Raw genomic sequence first — 20,364 nt, 5'->3', positions numbered from 1 at the left:
GCGCCGAGACTTTGGCTGTATTTTCTTCCTGCCTTTCCTGCTTCAGGGACATTTGACCTTTGACCTGGAAGATTTTGCAGTTGGCAAAAGTGATGATTCATTTCTGCAAACTCCTGGGGTCCAGTGCCAGCCAGGAGCACTCTTGCAAAGTGCAAGGAGTAATTCCAGGGTTTGGCTAAATCTCCCAGCCAGAATATTCCAGAATGTATATGGGTCGAGGGCAGGTGAGGGGCAGATCTGATACAGACAACGCTGTTGACAGAGGAGACACACTCACTCAGCCCCGGGTCAGCGGAGGTGCCCGCGTACTGTGATGGTGAGAGCGCTCCCTGGCCTCCGTGAGCTTCCGTGAGCCAAGACTTGGAGGCGGGATGTGCAAGATAGGCCCAAAGAGCAGTGAAGACACGAGTGACCCACCGGGAGGTGGGCGGGCTGTTGTCAAAGCTTCTGACGGGGGTTTACAATTTCACCCTCCCTCCTTCTGGCGACTGAGAAATCTTGACTATTTTCACATCGCTTGCATCTCCTTATTTGCCACTGTTTCCAGCGCTTAAATTCTCCACCGACACACACACACACAAATGCACTCTCACACTCATACTCCGGGCTTCTGGAGCCCTGTCTGCATACATCAAGTGAAATGAGTACTTTTAATGGGAAAACCTTATTTCCTGGGGTGGGGCCTGGCCCTTGGTCCAGTAAGCGGGGAGTTTAACCACTTTCCCTAAGAGCAAGAGGCAGCAAGGGGGCAGCGCTCCCAGGCTGTCAATGAAGGCAAGTGGTGCTGAATACCTGCTGGGGGAGGGGGTGGAATGTGCCGGGCATCAGACATGCTCTGACTCTCTCCACGCTGCAGTGGGCACCTCCTTTCCCCGCGTGTGTGGGATACTGTCGGAGCAGTGAAGTGCTTAATGCATCACATCATGTGGCCAGGATCAGTCTTCGGAGTTAATGCCACGAGAAGATGGGTGGCCCATGAGGTGGGGAGGGCCTCTCCCTGCCTGCATCCCTCAGACTCTGGGCCTGGTACCTGCTCCACAGAAGAGAGAAGCTGGGTGAGCACAGACTGAGGACCAGAAGACATAGCCCCGGAGCGACTCCCAGCCCGAGCCAGAGCCTCCATGTCTGCAATGGCCGTGGGGATTCCAGCCTCACGCACATGGATGCGTATTTGGAAGAGATGCAGGACGGAATTCCTAGGAGGCTGAGCCTCTTTCCGAGGTCACTGGCTGAGTCAGATGCGGCCAGAAGCAGAGTGTCCCAGAAGTTCACAAGCCACCCTGTGTCCTTTCCTGGGCGTCGGCTCATTTCTGTGGGGCTGAGGCCATTTTGTTTGTTCTAAAGCACAGCACCAATAGCTTCATCTAGAGAGAAATGCGCAGACACAGATAGCTCCGAAAACAGGTCAAACCCGACGCCTGCATCCACAGCACTGTCTTTTCTAGCATTTCCCTCGAAAATTAAATTAGCAGCATATGCAAATGAGCTGAGAGAATTCATTACGTTAATTTATCTAATTTTAGAGGCAAGACTGAAGCAAAAAGCACCTCATTCCCCAATACTTAAGGCCTCACAGAATATTGATTTCTGAGTTTTATTAGCCTTGCACGAAGGCCCTTTTATAGCCCAAAGGCACGCGATTGTCAATTTCCTCATGAATACAAATGTCCCTGCTCCCAGGCCCCAGGATGGTTCTCCAAGGTCATTTCCAGGGGTGACCCGCATGTCAGACCACCCAAAGCTCAGTCTGGGCAGGGATGGGGGAGAGTGCTGGCAGGAGCTGGGCCATCCATCCCAGCAAGATCAATGGCTACAAAAGGCGAGCAGTCTTTGCAAGGGCGTCTGCAGTACTGGGCCGTGGAATTAAGAGTCCGTCACCTACTGAACATCTCCACAGCCAAGGCAGCCAGCGACAGAACTGTGCTCTTGGCTGAGGGAACCCTGCTGAGCAGTGATGGCTTCTTCTTCTCCTACCTCTCAGTGGGCCAGTGTGATGTCTTCAGCATGATACATTCCACCATTAAGAAACCCAGTTTACCCCCCATGTTACTCTGGAGCCAGCTGTGTTAGCAGACCCCGTGGAGGTGGCTAAGGATGAGATTTATCCAGCTCGTGAAAGGCGATTGTCCCCATGGCCAGCCCCTCAAGGCAGCCAGATAGACTTGGACTCTATTTCATATGCGGGACCACAAGGAGCCCTCTCTGCTCCCGAATGCCTATTTGCAGCCATTGAAGCTGGAACCTCCTGCACCCAAGGTCACAAGCCTTCAAGGTCAACATGTGTAGAGCACATGGACCTTGGGGCACAAGCCGCTGCCTTGGAATCCTGGCTGATGGGCAGGACAAGTCATTAGATCTCTCAAAGATTCGAATTCTTCAACTGGAGAATACAGTGATAACACCACCTGGCAGGGCTAATTTGAGGAGTGGCAATAATGTACATGGCCCGGGGTAGGAATGAAATAGAAGTGGCTGCTTATATTACCAGAAACTCTCAGGGCCACAGAGCACGTTTCTGAAGCCGCATGGCAAGTGCGTACTGGGACTTTTAAAGAGAAGCTCTCCGGCTGTCACTCATCCTAGTCTCTGTTGACTGTCCCGGGCTGGAATATGGTGCTGAAATGGATTCTTGTTCAGTGATCATGCACTTCCCTCAACCCCCAGCCCCCAACCAGGACCTGTGCACTTTCCTGCCCCATTTATATTGGGCTTGGCCATATGCCTTGCTTTGGCCAACGGGGTTTAGGTGGAAGGGGCAGGGCTTAAGGGACAGGGCTTAAGCCTCCCTCAAGGAGGGCTGCATGTCCCTCCTGTGTACCTCCACGATGAACTGCACTGTGCTGTTATCTGATCAGCTCCTTCACCGGACGGGAGCTCCGGAGTAGGATTGCCAGATTTGTAGTCCTACAGAGATCACTGCCTGTCCTCAGAGCCAGCCCAGGGCCTGGCACGTAATAGACGCTCTTTCCCTGTTTGCTGAATGAATCAGTCAGTCAGTCAACCAACCAAATAACCAATGAATCAATGAATGAATGAAAAGAAAATGCCATGTGCCAGACACCGTTCTTAGCATTTTGCATATATTGCCTGGTTAAGCAAAGGAATGGTGGCACCAAGACGACGGAGAGGGCCTACCTTTCAGGCTGGCATTGCCCTGACTAGTGAGCTTCCCCTGTGTGACCGTGTGTGGTTCCACAAGCTTTGGGCTCTTGGCCACGGCACCAGCTGTTGGCCCCTCTCCTGTCCTTTCCCCCCTCATGTGTGGACATAGATGCTGACCAGTTGGCAAGTTCCTTGAGGGTGAGAACCCCAATTTATCTGTATTTGAGCCCCCAGGGTGGTCCAGATTTTCGCACAGAGTCAGTACCCATGACTGTTATGAAAAAAGCCCCTAAGGGAAGACAATCTGACTGAGGTGATTTAGACCCTGCCAAGCCCATTCCGCGCAAAGACACAGGTCACCCATCTCTTCAGAATGTACAAACTTAAAAAGAAAAAAAGAAAAGTCTTACTATTCTTTAAAACACACTTTTGGGAAATGTCAGTATCATTTTTCACAGGATTAAAAACTAGGGAAACAGAGATTCGGCATTTGGCAAGGTTCCCCTTGGGTGCTGCTGAGGGACCACTGATCTTCAGGCATGGCTCAGCCACTGCACATCAGAGCAAGCTCAGCTTCCAGACCCAGAGTACCCATTCCCAGATGCAACTGGGGTGTCCATTTTTGGGACGTTTCCCTTTCTGTGAGTGTGGAGGAGAGACCAGTCTCTCCTACCTGCTCACCAACACTATTTCTCCCTCCTGAGCACATAGAAAGACTGCATCTCCCAGTCTCCCTTGCAGGTAGGATGAGTACTTATAACTGGATTCTGGCCAAGGAGATGTCAGAAAAAGTGATCCATATCACTTATAGGGACGACCATAAACTCATGGGCATGGTTGTCCAAGCTCCTCTCCCCTTCCATGGAAACCCTGGAGACCACATGCTGAAAAAAGTAATGTCACAAGATGGAAGGAGCCTAGATCTTGGAGGAGCACTGCTCAACCCACATCAGACTGTGACATGAATAAGAAATAAAATTTTATTGTGTTTAGCCATGAGATTTGGGGTATGTTTGTTATAGCAGCTAGCATAATTTATCCTAACTAAAACAGTACGTCAATATATCTCCTAGTAGGGATGCACTCAAATCCAAGTAACTGAAAAGCCAACCAAAGTGGCATAAATAAATCTAAGGTTGTTTTTCTGCATAACAAGAAGTCTGGGGATAGACAATCCAAGGGTGGATCAGCTGCTCAAACACACAGACTCTATCTTTTTGCTTGGCCATCCTTGGTATGTTGGCTTTTGTCTTCATGCTTATCAACTCATAGTCACAAGAAGGCTGCTGTACCTCTGACATTTTATTTGCATCCCAGGCAGGAAGAAGAGAATAGAGCAAAGGGCTAAAGAGCCATGCTAGCCAAATCTGTCCCATCTACCCAACTTTTACTTACATTTCATTCACCATAACTGCATCACATGCCCACCTCTGACCAATGGTTGGCCAGTGGGAATGATATTATTAAGCCTGCTTTGGTCCAGTGGTGATTCATTTCCCGGGGCTGGGGGTGGGGCTCACACTTCCTGCGGGCAGTGAATCTACGTGACTACCTGAACGAACTGCAGATCTGTCGATGGGAGGAGGAAAGGAGTGAAATGGATGTTGGGTGATCAAGAGTGGCCTCTCCGGTGGCTTGTGTCCTCCCATTCTTCCTTCCTTCTGTCACTTCCCTTTCTCCAGAAAGGGCTGCAGTTAAGAGAGACCGAAGAGATGCCTGGTTGGATCCTTTGGCCTTTAAATCCCTGGTAATAGGCTAGTAGCCAACCAGACAGCAGCATAATTCACACTGAAGGGTAGAGTTTTCCAAGGCCCCAACCCTCTAGGGCATCTCCTTTCTTTTCTAGGATATCACTGATTACCTTAAACTGGCTGTCAGAAATGAGCAGAGCTATTTAAAAATTAGATTTGCTCAACGCTTGAGAAGGGGCAATGAAGCGGCCTTGATCATAGGCTGCCTGCAGGAAGGTGAACTGTCGCCTTACAGATGGAAAGCAGGCTGGCAGTGAGTATCATGAGCCGTAAATGTATTCACACCCTTTGATCTAATGATTCTACTTCTGGGAATCCTTCCTAAGGAAATCATTTGAAAATGGAAAAAGCTTTTTGCACCAAGACATTCCTGGCAGGATTACTTGTAATAATGAAAACCTAGAAACAGCCAAAATAACCAGCCGTTGGAGACCAGACATTGGACTATATATATAAATTCAATATAGAATATATTCTATGAAGTGGAGGTGAAATATATGGATGGATGGATGGATGGATGGATGGATGGATGGATGGATGGGTGATAGGGAGAGAGAAAGAGAGAGAGAAAGAGAGGGAGATTCAACTCAATGAACATATACATTCATTAAAAATGATGACGGCAAAGGGTTTATAACGGGGAAATGTGTTTTGATAAAAGACATGCGTTAAAATAATGGGTACAATATGATTATTAGTGTATGAAAAAGGTTAAAATGAAATACTCCAAAATGGAACCATGAGTGTGAAAGTACAGATGATTTTTTTTTAATTTATTCATTTATTTGTTACTTTATTTTTGGCTGCGTTGGGTCTTAGTTGCTGCGCGCAGGCTTTCTCTAGTTGTGGCGAGTGGGGGCTACTCTTCGTTGCGGTGCGCAGGCTTCTCATGGCGGTGGCTTCTCTTGTTGCAGAGCACGGGCTCTAGGCACGCGGGCTTCAATAGTTGTGGCACGCAGGCTCAGTAGTTGTGGCACACGGACTTAGTTGCTTCGCGGCATGTGGGATCTTCCCGGACCAGGGCTCAAACCCATGTCCCCTGCCTTGGCAGGCGGATTCTTAACAACTGCGCCACCAGGGAAGCCCCAGCACAGAGCATTTTTGTTCCTTCTTTCTACTTATGCATTTTTAAATTTTTTTCTTTTATAAGTATGTACAGTTTTATAATAAAAAATTATTTTAGAAAAATATGAGGGTTGCTAGGTGAGCATGGAAATTGGATGGGGTTAAGGGACAGTTTGTTCAGCTGGGGCAGCATTGGGCGAAATCCCTGCCCGGCTCTGGGCCTCCTCTCTGGTGACCACAATACTAGTTCAGCCAACTTCAGGGTCCTTCTCTCCCGGCCCCTCCCCTGGGAGCCCTGACAGCGCCCCACCCGCAACCCACAAGCTCTCCAGGCTTCAACTGGATGGATTATGACTTTCTACAGGTACCTTCCGTTCTGCTCATCCTGACTCAACTTGGCCGTGCCCCAAGCTCCAAACCCGCCCTAGGGTGGTCCCCCTGCAAACAGAGACTCGCCCTTTTCTGTTGACTTTTGCTCATTCTGTTCTCAAAGGTGGTGGCCTTTGGCCAAACTTGCCCTTAAATGTTAGGACAACTTTTGAAGTCCCCTGGATACCAACTAGGGGAAAAAATCTTAGACTTTCTTTTATTTTCATTCAAATTAGATTGATAAGATTCACCCATCTTTTTATTGCCGGCTGTTATTCAGTTTTAGTGCTCTGTAATATCCCCAGGTGCAAATACACCCACACACAATATATTTATCTATTTCTGTTGACAGGATTTGGGCTGTTTCCAAAGTGTTGATACTAGGAACAGTGCTGCGAAGAATATTCTCGTACATACCTACGAGAAGAATTGCTGGTATGTAACGTTTATGAAGGCTCAACTTTACGAGACAGTGCCAAACTATTTTCCAAAATAGCAATAAAATTCTGAAAGGGAAAAAAAAGTCCAAAAGGATTATACAAACTCTCTGGATTAGCCTCTCAGTTTTTCTGTAAATCTAAAACTGTTCTAAAAAATAAAGGCTTTTAAAAAAATTATAGAGCATAATACCCTTTTTCAAGTTAAAAATGGCTAAAATTTAAAATATTTGGGGGGTTATATGTAGATGTGATAAAATGAAAAGCAAAGGAAAAATAGACACAAGATTGCTAGAGCCTGTTCCCTTGGGAGAGGGAGGAGGGTTCCGGGGGGAGAAGAGCGTGGCAAACGGTCCTTAGTGTCCAGCTTCCTTGTTGGATGATGATGAACTGGTGTTTATCAGATGAGAATAAAGGAAGGCAGGAAGCGAGGGAGGCAAGAGGAAGAGGGTCTTGGGCGGACAGAGCCGGGAGAGCATCATAAACAAGGATTATGTATAATCCAATTCCATACACCTGCGGCCGTTAAACAGCAGGGGGGAAAGAATCTGAAAGGCACTCACACTGGCTTGAGAGAGGAACAGCTTTGTCAGGTGGGCAGCTTGGTGTGTGCTAGAAAGCCAGAGGCCCAAATGCCAGCCCCACTGACCAGGCACGCGGCGTCACCCAAGGTGAGCATCTGCTCCCTGCGCCCCGAGGGGGGTCAGCAGGTCTGCACTCAGCTGCCTGCTTTAGGATCCATCAACCGCCACGTCTATGGTGAGCTCTCTCCAAAGCTCAGCATTCTGATCTGTAAAATGGGGCGAAACACGTAAGACAGTCCATGTGAAATGCTTACTCACAGTAAGCACTCAATCAATATCTATCGTCTCTCCCTCCCCACGCCCGGGTGTGTGTGTGTGTGTGTGTGTGTGTGTGTGTGTGTGTGTGTGTGTGTGTGTGTGTGTGTGTGTGTGTGTGTGTGTGTGTGTGTGTGTGTGCATGTGTTTAGATTCCCAGGTCCCTGTCCTGCTGTCTGTCCAGGACCCCACTCCTCCAGACCAGGATGCAGCCTGCCCTAGCCAGCTGGCTTGAGCCTGGAGCCCTGGCCCCGAGCCGCCAGTGGGGTCTGAGGCGCTGACACCGTCCCTGTCCCACATCTGCACCCACCCCTCTCGGAACAAACCCAGCCCCTCCCTCATTCCTCTCGATTCCACAGCTCCTGAGGATATATTGCTCTGATCTCATCAGCATTTCTCAAGCCCCTTCCCCTGCCTGGCCTGGCCTTCATGGGACCCACATCACCTCTCACCCAGACCTTCATCTCTGCCTGCCACCCCTGCCTCCAGACTGACCTCTTGCTGAGTCCTGAGTCCGACCACATCACACCCCTGCTCGAATCCTGCAGGGGCTCCCATTGTCCCTCTGCAATGCAGCCCTAGTGACTCAGCTGACATTCAAGGCCTTCACCTCCCTCCGGCTCCAGTTGCATCTGGCCTCACTCTACCACGTGCACCCAGGGTTCAGTCCCACCCTCTCCCCAACATGCCCCACTTCCTTACGCCACTGTGGCTTGGGAGATGCTGTTCCCCATGCAGGGAATGCCTTTCTTCCCCTGGAGAGCGCTTAGTTCCCTCCAAGACCCCAGGTGGGGACGAGGGGAGCCTTCCACCTTAGTCCCTGGGTCCCTTTAGTTCAGTGCCCCACCTTCACGTGCCCAGGAGGCCGCCCATACCAAGGGTCTCCTTCCACTGCACTGTGAGCGCCCTGTAGACAGGACGCCCCGGACCCCATCACATCCCAGTGCCACACCCAGAAACTACTCATCAAACAAATGCACTACTTGTTCCTTTAAAGGGTAAAGATGTTTGACTTCCCACTGCAATTATATTTTCCCCTTCCTTTTTCAAAACCTTGCCTTGTCTGGGTGGAGGAAGGACAAGTGGAAAACATCTGTCTGGTGGGTTGACATGGGTAGGGATAAAGGATGGAAAGAAATCTGGTGTCTCCTGTTTACCATGGACGCTGAACTTGGAAAGGAAAAGTGCAGCCACAGCAGGACAGATGAGCGGAGACAGCGGCCCAGCTGGGGCCAGCCCAGGGCTGACCCAGCAGATGGGAACTTGGGGGGACCAGGGGTCTCCAGGCCCCCTGCGTGCTCTGGCCACGATGGGGAAGGGCTGGTCCAGACCAGCTGTTTGCTCAGATACTCTTTCTCTAAAGGACATTCATGACTTTTCCATCTTTCCAAGAGGTGATGGAAAAAGGACCTCTGTCTGTGAGCCCCTGCTGCTTCCCTGAGTACGGGAACCCAGGGGCAATGGCCCTGTTGGTGGACACTGTATGCTTAAAAGAATAATAGAAAGTTCACATAAGGATGGGGCCTGTCCTGAAATTACCTTACAAAGGGAAAGACGATCAAGAAGGAGATGAGGAGCTGAGGGGTCTGGGCCTGAACCTCAAATCACTGATGGGTGCCCATTAGCACTCAAGCTGCTAACACAGCGTATCTTATGAATGGGGTTAGGCCGGTCCTTATGAAATGCTGAGAGAGTGCAGCCAGGAAACCCCAGGGCAGCCTTGGGTCACTCCCCGATTGTATCCTCCAAGTGCCAGCCTACGTGACCCCCCAGTACCAGCCAACATGTGCCCCACCCTCTCCCCCGGTGCCCTCTGGCAAGCAGCTTCCTTCCCTCTCTGACCGTTTAGTGGCCTCCGGGGTCTCCCCGTCTCACAGCTCCATAGAGGGCGGGGCTGAGGAGGACTGAACACCAAGCACCTGCAGTCAACGCCGCCGTTCCACAGGTGGGAAATCAGGGTCCTTACAAGAGGGAGGCAGGAGAGTCAGATTCAGAAAGGAGATGTGAGGACGGAAGCAGAAGCTGGGGTGATGCAGGGCAGCCCCGCTCCTTGTCTGGAGGGTAAGGGGTGCCCTTGCCTGCCCCCCGGCTCCCGAGCGCTGCTGCAAAGTTGTGGGATGAGAATTCTCTCGTCCCACCTCACCTCTGCACCTGCCCTCCTTCAAGTGGGTGTTTTGGAGAAACCAGCCACGTCACAATTTAAGTTCCTTTTCCTGCCCTTGCCTCCTGGAGGACAGACTGCAAGCTCGCCGGTGTGGCCCGGGATCTGCCCTGCTACCCTCCCTGCCCCGACTCGCACCTACACAGCAGCCTGGGCAGGCACCTACCTTCCTGCTACCACGCCCGTGTGAGGGCCTGTCCCGCCCCATCCTCGGGCATGCTGGACCCCTCCGCACCTTGTGCCCCCTTAGCCGCTGTGACTAGGGGTCTCCTCCCACCCCACGGCTCCCACAGGCCCCTGCATGGCAGCCCTCATCCCCCCCAACCCGGGGAGGTCCTGGACAGCTGACCAGCCAATGCCCACCAGGCCACAGTCTCCAGGGGGAAGAGCTGACCCGTCCCTGCCTGGATCCCTGGAGCCTGAAAGCTCCAGGAACTTAGTAGGTGCTTTGAAAGTGTGGTTGAATGAATGACCAGGCAGGGGTCAGGCTCAAACATCCCCACCTGCCACCGTGCCAGAATTCCTCCCGTAAACCCGCAGACGCAAAGAGTGGTCCAGAGGCCCCAGCGGGGAGCTGTTTGAGAACCTCAGCCTCGTCCCAGAACTGCTGAGTCAGAACCGCATTTCAAGAAGATCCAGATGACTCCTGCTCACGGTCAGGACAGAGGAGCTCTGCTGGAGGTGACGGGAGGCGGGGCTGGGACATTCAGTTAGCGGCTCAGAGAGGGGAAGTGGGCCCAAGGCCATACAGCAGAATGTTGCGCGCTGGAACCAGAAACCTGGTCTTCTGGCCCCAAGTCCACTGCACCTGTGGGGGAAATGACCCCAGAGGAAGAGTAGGAGGCTGTCCCGCCCAGGCTCCTTGCCTCCTCTTCCTGCTGGGACCTTCGCTGTGCGCTCGGGGAGCTGGGACCCCCTTTGGGGGTGGGCCAGGGAGGCCAGGGAGGGCCCCGCCTGCCTTCCTGGAGGGGACGGTGTGCAACTAGACCCCCTCTGCTGTTGACTGCTCTCAGGGCCAGAGGGTGGATGGGTGCTGGAGGAGCTTCTGCCAGCAGCACAGGCTGAGCTCCAGAGAATTTCAGGCCAGCGAGACAGCAGAGCCAGGAGCCTTCCCAGGTGGACCTTCCTCCCGTCCACGGAGCCAGGGGATGTGCGCCTGAAGCTTGTTTTCAGGAAAGCCTCCTCAGCCACGGGGCTAGGACAAGAGCTTTCCAGGCCAAACCAGACATCCTCGGGCTCAGCATGATGGTTTCCTTCCAGCTGGGCTGCGACTGTACCGGAAAAAACACACCCATGTTTCCCCCTCACTCGAACACTCACGATACTCCTGACACCAGATGTGTAGGTTTTCCTCACATCAAGCAGTTCTCTGTGACCAGCTGGGGCTGCCATGATTCAATTCCAGCAGTAACCGGATTTAGTCCAGACCCCGCAGGTGAAGGGCTCCGTCCCACAAGACTGCCCCCGCTTCAGAAGCCAGTCCCAAGTCCCAGGTTGTCGCCCATTATAGCTGGTTAGTTCTCCAGACTAACTAGCTATAAATCGGGATTCCCATGACCCCTCCTCAGGTTCAACCATCTGCTACAACTGTTCGAAGAACTCAGGGAAACACTTACGCTTACCAGTTTTTATATGATAAAGGGTATGAGAAAGGAGACAGATGAACATCCAAATGGAAGAGATGTATAAGGCAAGATATGAGGAAAGGGGCAAGGAGCTTCCGCGCCTTCTGGGCACACCTGGCGCACAGCTGCCCCACGTGCTCGGCAGCCCAGAAGCTCTCCAAACCCCGACTGTCGGGAATTTGATGGAGGCTTCACCGCATAGGCATGATCGACCGTTAACTCAAACTCCCTTCCTGGAGAATGGGGGTCGGGGAGCTGCAAATCCCAAGTGTCACAGCTTGGTCTTTCTGGTGACCAGCTCCCATCCTGAAGCCATCCACCAGGAGTCACGTCGTTAGAACAAAAGACACTCTTACCGCCCAGGAAATTCTGAGGGTTTTAGGAGCTCTGTGCCAGGAACCAGAGGCAGAGACCCACGTGTATATTTTCTGTTTTTCCAAAGGAGCATCACTACCTACCTCGACAGAAACCCAGACACCACTGACCCTGGAGATGCCCACCTCCAGCCCTCCGTGTGCCAGAAGAGACTGCAGGGACTGTCCCCACGCCCTCCAACCTTCCCACGGGACTTCAAGGAGCTTGCTGCTCCCAAGCTGAGGGGGCCACTCCACCACCTAACACTCCTGTGCCTTGATTCCCTCATCTGTAAAGTGGGGCTCATAACAGCACCATCCTCCTAGGGAATTATGGGAGAATTAAATGAGACTTTCTTTAATGCTTTGAACGGTACCTGGTATAGTCTGCCCTCCAAAGTGCTACACCTTCCATCACTATGACTATCCACATCATTAGTTCTCTAGTCCCCAAACTGGGATCTTCTCATCCCACGTCACACTCTCCCACGCCCGCCCTCCCTCTGGACCCTGCAGCAGGACCCAGGTCACTGTGCTACCCTGTGGGGTTGCAGCCTCTAAATCAGTCCCCAGATTACCCCCATCCCCTGGTAGCCACGCCCTGGACAGTGGGCTGGTCGTAGTGACTCACTTCCAATGACTAGAATTCACCAGAAGTGATGGGATGTCCCTTCGAGTGTAGGTTATAAAAGGGCCGCAGCTTCTTTCCACTCTCTCGGGTCACTCGCCCTAGGGAAAGCCGGTTGCCACATCCTGGGCCAGCCTCGTGGGGGGGCCTGTGTAAATGATGTCCCCCAAACCCCCATCAGGGCTCGAAATGACTGCAGCCCCAGCCAACACACTGATTGATCCTTGTGAGGATTCCGGACCCACAGAAACCGGGATATAATGAATGTTTGTGAATAGATGTGGCCCTGAGTTTGGGGTACTTTGGTACACAGTAGTTATCTACAGATAAACACTATACCTCGGTGAATTCCTACTCATCGTTCAAGACCCAGGGGAAATGCCACCTCCTCCATGAAGCCTACCAAAGCACTCTGTAATCACTCCACTGTCAGTTTCTACTTTAATGTCAGTTTACAGGACAAGCCTGCTCCCCTAGCGAGACTGTGAACCCCCAGAGGGTAGGGACAGGGCCGTAATCATACCTGAATTCTCTGTGCCCTGTCATTCAGCTGGTCCTCAGTCAGAGTTTATTTTAAAAAAATAATGACAGGCAGCAACCACCACCCAGCAGGCCTCCAACTTGCACACTTAGCCTCTGGCTCAAGGGCTTCTTGGCATGCTCTGTCCAGGATCACATGGCTAGCCGGGGCTTGGGCCCAATCCTCTGTCCTCTCTCCCAGAGGATGCGACAAAGCTTCCCAGCGTCACACCAGGGCACACCTCACCCTCCAACCAAGCCAACACACCACTGGGTGAGAGTGCCCAGGGCCAGGCTCAGAGGGTGGGAAGAAAGGAACTCCTTTCTTCTGCTTCGTGTCTCACTTCTGACACAGTCACCTCCCAAAGACCCCGCCTGCCAACACCATCACCTTTCGGGGTTAGACTTCAACACATGAGGTTTCGGGGTGCGGGGGTAGCATATGACATACACGTTCAGCCCATCCACCGCTCCAAGGCTGGGCAGGGTCCTGAGGCTCCACTCCAGGCTGCTGGACATCCTTTAGGCTTTTCACAGCACAGCTGTCATGAGTTGCATGGTGACCCCAAAAAGACAGTTCACATTCCAGAACCTGTGATGCGACCTTATTTGGAAAAAGGGTCATTGCAGATGTAATTTAAGGATCTCAAGGTGTGATTATCCTCAATTAGGGCAGGACCTAAATCCAATGACAAGAGTCCTTACAAGAGACAGAAGAGGAAACACAGAAGGAAGGCCGTGTGGAGACACAGGCAGAGATGGATGTGATGTGGCCACAAGCCAAGGAGCGCCAGCTGCCACCAGAAGCTGGAAGAGGGGAGGGAGGCTCCGCCCCTCAGGGCCTCCAGAGGGAGCCCGGTCCTGCTGACACCTAGATTTTGGACATCTGGCCTCCAGAACTGTGAGAGAATAAACTTCTCTTTTTGTGGGGGTTTTTTAAGTTCGTGGTAATTTGTTGCAGCAGCCCTAGGACATTAATACAACAGCCTATGTAGAAAAGGATGCTATTCCTGCAGCTCGGGTTCAGAGGCACTGGGGTCGGCAGTACCCGTGGTCCTGTGGTTTCGGGGACCATGTTACTAGCGGGTTGTCTCACATTACTAATGGTTGGTTTTCTCCGTTTGCTTAAAGTGATGGTTTGGAGGAAATGGCAACCGGGCCACACACCCGACCCCAGTCAGAGGGGACAGCTGGATCACAGGCTCTGAGGCTCTGCAGAACTTGGCCAGCGGTGTGTGTGAACGGGTGATGCAGGTGCAGAGACTGTGGGCCCCCTGGGATCCCCGGGACGGAACTCCCCGAGCAGGGCCTCCTCCAGCCGCCCACAGCCTCGGCCATTTCCTGGGGTGTACGAGACCTGCAAAGTTGGGAAGCTAGGAACCTCTGCCCAGGCCGAGGGTGTGTTAGAGGCTGTCAAAGCTCTGAACAGAGGGTGGCCTGCAGAGATCTAGAGGCTAGGACCTGATGGGCAGGGGGCAGTTGGAGGGCAGAGACAGAAGGCAGGAAGACCACGGCTGTTCCGGACAGTAAGCATGGCGAGCGCAAGGCTGAGAGCAAGAATGACCAGGAAAGGAAACTTCTGGATGTGGGAAGAAGGAAAACACTCCCCAACCTGGCACCTGGCAGAGACAGGGAAGCCAGCAGAAGGAACGGTCCCCATTAACCTCACGTGGATGGATGATTTCCACGTGCCATTGACTTTGCCCTCATGTGTCAACAACTGGAGTGATCTTAGGAACCCCAACTTCCTGAGAACTTGAAAACTTCTGAAACTGAGCACCTTGAAATTGCTTCATTCAGCTTCAGCTTTGAAGGGATGACTGGGGGTTTGCTTTGCCTTGTTTTTTGTTTTGTTTTTTTACAGTTGGCCTAGCATTGTTCTCTTCCATTTTAAGAGAAAAGGAGCAGAAATGTCTTGATGTGACGTGTTTATGAATCTGGACTTGGTTTACCCTGGGGTAAGCCAAGGTGGTCCCCACACGGCAGCAACGTCACCAGGCTGCAATCAGTCCTGTGGAGAAGTGTCTCCAGCAGCTTTTGAGATGCAAACTGAGCCTGGACGCTGGTGTCTTGTCAGAGCCAGCTAACCTCTATGACAGCTGAGCAAATATTCTTACAGCTCCCCGGAGGCAAAGATGCAGGCACAGCTCCAGGGATGCTGGGAACCCGCCACGATGGGCTGTTAACTTACCGGTATCATTGTCATGACTTCGCAGCTTCGGGATGATCGCCGTCTCGGGTCTCCAAGGTGTGGATGTGTTTATTCGCGTCGGCTCTGCTCTTCGGTGCTCCCCCACTTACGCTATTGCATTTGGTCATCGTGGCCGTCCTCTAAGGTAAGTGTCATGGCATCACTGTCATCCTCATCGTCACCACTGTCACTGTCGTCCTCTTCGTCCTCACTCCGCAGGCCTGGGAGCCTGAGGCTGGGAGAGGCTGCGACCTTCGCCAGGACGCACAGCAGGCGGTGGGGAGCCAGGACATGAACGCACTTTGGCCAGGTCCCAGCTCTGACTGGACGTACCATATTTCATGCCCAGGGGGAAAGTCGGTAGGTCGTGAAGCCCCCGGATGACCGTCATTCACGTCCTGATGTGTGAGTTTCCTCTGGCTGAGTAGGTACTGTGTATCCAGCAGAGAAGAGTCCCTGATGGATGATGGAACTCACCTGCACAGAAACACAGGGTCAGGTTTGTCGGTCTGTCTAGCTTTTTTCTATCAGTAGTGACACTTGGAGAAAAGTTGGAATTCTGTCAACTTAAACTAACAGTGATTGTTCCAGGATGGTAGAGTTTGGGATGACGTTTTGTTTTCTTTCTTGTGTTTTCTATATGATTTGAGCTCTTTAAAATTAGGATGTGTCCTTTACAAAAACAACAAAATCTTTTTTTAAAATCACCTGGCACAGTTTTGAAAAATAGTTTTCCCGAGCCCTAGTCTGTGTGATTCTGATTCTTTGGGCCTGGGGTTGCGCCAGGGCCGGGACCCAGTTTGCTCATGCGGGCCGCCCACCTGGGGAGCCCCTGGTGTTTCCCAAAACCTCCCTGCTGAAAGTCACCTGGGTGCACAGACAAAGCCCCCAGGCCTCACCCCATCACCCTGGCGAGGCTCATCCTCAGGGCAGGCTGGTCTAGACTCAGAATTCATCTCCCCCTGGGACTTTGGGGAGCTGGTGTCCAGCTCTGCATCCTGGAGGATGACGCAGCCACGAGTCACCCACCAGATTCAAACAAAACCTGAGCTGGAAATAAGGACTGGGTCAGCCTGGCGGCAGCTTCGGCCAGCAGAAGGCCTGCCATGCATCCCTCCTGGAAGCTCGACTTCCTGCTCCCTCGCGTGTGAGGGTTTGTCCCAATGGCATCGTCTCAGGGGCCCTTTGGGGACATTTTCTCTGAAGAACAAATGATATGGGGACGTATGTATACGTATAGCTGATTCACTTTGTTATACAGCAGAAACTAACACACCATTGTAAAGCAATTATACTCCAGTAAAGATGTTAAAAAATAATCATAATAAAAATTTTTTTAAATAATAAAATAAAATAAGAACAAATGAGAACACTTAGGAGACACTAGGACAGAAGGGGCTCAACCAGGGAAAAGATGCTGGGACCCTATTTACAATTAACCTTCTCCATGTAATCCACAGTCACCAGACACTGACTGAGACTACATTGTCATGATTTGAACGACATAGATGAGGCGCGTGGCCAGCCGAGCTTCCCAGCACAAGAGCCAAGGCCAAGGTCCCTTCAGGCTGGGAAAATAAAACATGCAGGCCACAGCCCCCCTTATAGAAGCAAAAGATGGTGAGGTGGCGGGGTGTCTGGGTCCCCTGCCGTGGGAATTGGGGCTGCAGTTTCGGTGGAAGGAGCCAAAGTGAGGAAACCACTGTCAGTCAGGCCCTGATTCCTCATGTGGCTTGGCTGCTGGAGACTGGTTTACCCCAGAACTGCAGACACTGGTCAAAGCGGATGGTGGGGATGGCTAAGGAGCTATCCTGAAACGGCAGTGGCCACAACTCAACAGTGGAAACAAAACCCTCCCTTCTGAAGTGGAGGATTGAAGATTGCTATGGACTGAACTGTGCTCCCCTAAATCCGGGTGTTGAAGCCCTAACTCCCAATATGGGATGGCAATTGGAATGGGGCCTCTGGGATGTAATCAGGTTCAGATGAGGTCATGAGGGTGGGCCCCCCACGGTGGGATTGGTGTCCTTATAAGAAGAGACACCAGGGATCTCTCTCTTCCTTGTGAGGAGAGAGCGAGAAGGTGGGGCTGTCTGAAACCTGGGGAGAGGGCCCTCACCAACATCCCAACCCCGCTGGCACCCTGATCTTGGACTTCCAGCCATTAGAATGATAAGAAATGTCTATCGTTTAAGCCCCCCAGTCTGCGTTATTTTGTTATGGCGGCCAGAGCTAAGACAAAGGTGACCAGAGAACAATTATTGGGATGTTTGACACTTTTCTTTTTAAAAAGCACTGCTGGGACTTCCCTGGCGGTCCAGTGGTTAAGACTCCGCGCTTCCACTGTGGGGGGCATGGGTTCCATCCCTGGCCGGGGAACTAAGATCTCGCATGCCGGGCAGTGCAGCAAATAAATAAAAAATAATAAATAAATTTTAAAAATAAAAAGCACTGCTGTCCAGGAGGTCACCTTATGATCAGGCCTACAAGGAACCACATCAGGTAGAAAATCGTCAGTGGCTGAACACCCCTCCCCACTCCTGAGAGAACTTTCCAGAACCTCCATCTGTGTTGTTGGAGGCACCCCTTCTTCGTGTGTGAACACCCGCAGGCGTCTCTCCCACAAAGCCGGTCGTAACAGGAGAATGTGAACGGAAGGGGTAAGGATGGTTAGGGTGGGTGAGTTAATACGATATTTCATCCTTGGCATCGCCAACTGATTTCTCAGCAAAACCCAGCCAGTTTTTAAGATTTTATGAACTACTGGGGGCTTCTCAGAACATGAGCCCGTGGAAGGGCGTAGGGGAATACTGATATTCAGCCAGAGCCTCTTCATTACCTGACCCTCTCCGAACTGCCTGGGCCGGTCCCACACACCTAACAATGCGCCCCCTTCTTCCCAGTAAACAGCTCTGCATGAGCCTCTGAAAGTTTTTCTGGGTTTGTTTTGGCCACCAAGCCTCCGCTCCGGCACTGAGGCCTCTAGTTGGGTGACCCCGGAGCCCCTGGGTTCCAGCCAGGGCACAGGCCTGGGGTGCAGGACTTAGGGGCACCAGACACTTTGTAATCGAGAAAAGTATTTTAATGCAATATGCTAAAAAATCAAAATGAATGCCAAAAAATGATGAACAAAGTATCAAAAGTTTAAATAAAACCAGGATCCTCCAGGTACAACAAAAGGACATAAATGGTCCACATCCCAGGCCTGGTGAGTGGGCTCAGGGTCAAGCCTCAGAGCCAGGCTCCGGGCCCAGTCAGCCAGTCAGTCAGTCCTCCTTCTCCCGGAGCTCATTCCCAGGAATCAGAGGCTCAGGGTCGCTGCAGGCCACAGCACCAGCCCCCTGAAGCAACCTGAAATGTCAACACTGGGAGCATTCCAGGGGCCGCGCGCCTAGCACTTAAAACATATACGGTGCCAAGCCACTGTGGTTTTGGTTCTTGATTTCCAGCCCATTATCGATTGATACTTTGCACAATTCAATAAAAAATAAATTTCTAGAAAAATGACATACAAAAGACATACAAAATGTAAGCCAACTTTTTAATTATATTTTATTATATATTATATTATTGCATTCAGCGGATAATTACTCGTTCAAATGCCTGTCATGTTCCTAAACGCCTGCTCGCAATCTCTCAGCTTACCTGGTCATTAACAGCCCGTGCCCCAGCTGGTCCTCGGGCCGTGTACTGACAACCACAGACCTGGTTCAGGCCCTGCCTGGCCCAGCTTCCCTTCCAGGAAGCAGGGGGTTCGAGGTTGGCGGTGGGGGGGTGTCCTGGGGCTCAGTGGGGGCCGAAAGTGTTCCCATCTCTATTCACATGCAAGTCAGAAATCACTGGGTTTTCGTTCCTCGAAAGGCCCATCAGCAGTTTGTCCCCAGTGATGGAAGCTGCGTCCCGTGTGCCTCACAAGATCAAGGACACGGAGACTGAGGGCTACAGGGAGTCGCCCCCTCCACCCCATCACCTGTACCATCACCTTCCTCCTTCTCAATCCAGATCCTATTGGCTAATGCCGGAAGCCCTTCCAGGCCGGAGCCCAGATCAGGGGACTCTCTGCCTGCGACCTCGGAGGCTTGGTGTCTCCGCCTTGTCACCCCGCAGTTGGAACAGCTGGACAGCTTCCCCTGGGCTCAGCCTGCCGGGCCAGGGAGGCCCTGAACCTCTCCTTCCCTGAGCAGATGCAAGATGCTCAGCAGCAAAGGTGCCTGGGGCTCCTTTCTAGGAGATCAGATGCCAACGAGGGGTCAGAGATTAATGGGCATAAGAACACTACCACTGCTAGAACAGCCATCTTTCATGGAGGACTTACGTGAACAGGCAATGAGCCAAATGCCTTTAACAATGATCCAAGCTCATCCTTACAACTGTGAGATGGGGGTTATTATCAGGCCCATTTTACAGATGAGGAAATAGAGATGTAGGTGACTTGCCCAAAGGCTCAGAGCATGAGTGACAGAGCTGGAATCCTCCCATGTGACCCCCATGTGGGTCTTGTCTCAGAGCAAAGCCGAGTGGAGCCGGCCAGGGGACACCCAGGTGGGAAAGACAATGTGTGCCTCACCAGGGACACTCTTCTGGTGGCAGCCCCTGTGGTCAGCCCTGGCCCTCTGGTGGCTTCTCTGTCACCGAGGCACCAGCCACCTCAATCCAGCTCCCCTGGGCACCAAAGACCAAGACTTTCCCTTCAATGGGACTATCCCAGACATGAGGGAAAGCTGTGCAAGACAACGTGGGAAAGGCACCGTGGTCGAGTGCGAGCCTGGAACGCAGGCAGAGGAACTCGGACTCTGTCCTGTTTCCCGGGGAAGGGAGGGAGGGGTCATTAGGGCTGTGTCTGCGGCAGCGGGGAGAGACGGAGCGGGAGATGGCACAGCGGGGGTCCAGGTGCGGAGATGCAGCCTGAACCAGGGAGAGCAGGCGCGGAGATGCAGCCTGAACCAGGGAGAGCAGGCGGGGATGGGAGGAGAGGACGGAGGCCCGGCCATCGCAGAGGAGTGGCAGGTCCTGAGGCTGAGGGACAGACAAGTGACAGTCCCCTCTCCAAGGGCCTCACACAGACGTCTCTACCCCTTCAGCCCTTTCCAGGTTGGTTTCCTAAACACCATGGATGTGAAATCACTTTCCAAAACCGCTCTGCCCAGTTCAAATTGCCTGCTGAGGTGGCAACATTCCACCAGGGCATCCGCCAGCAGGGTGACCGGCTACCCACTCACAGAAGTAGCACGAAGGGCCGACATCAAGAACACGCTGGAGTCCAGAATCGGCCCCAAAGAGCGAGGGCTCAGGGGCGAGGACCGCAGCGAGGAACTCCCTCCAGA

General features: G+C 52.3%; 1 long non-coding RNA gene across 1 annotated transcript; it reads right to left on the bottom strand.

Moving 5' to 3' along the window:
• Window positions 1-1,948: 1,948 nt before the first annotated feature.
• Window positions 1,949-19,895, bottom strand: LOC309642617. The gene is made up of 3 exons (XR_014253293.1): window positions 16,086-19,895; window positions 12,854-15,517; window positions 1,949-7,514 (listed from the first exon to the last, which is right to left on the bottom strand). It is a non-coding gene; the product is annotated as an uncharacterized lncRNA (long non-coding RNA).
• Window positions 19,896-20,364: the final 469 nt, after the last annotated feature.

Source organism: Balaenoptera physalus (assembly GCF_965194825.1).
Source record: "Balaenoptera physalus genome assembly, chromosome: 14".
Classification (NCBI taxonomy): Eukaryota; Metazoa; Chordata; class Mammalia; order Artiodactyla; family Balaenopteridae; genus Balaenoptera; species Balaenoptera physalus.
This window is presented reverse-complemented; position numbering and strand designations above follow the sequence as displayed.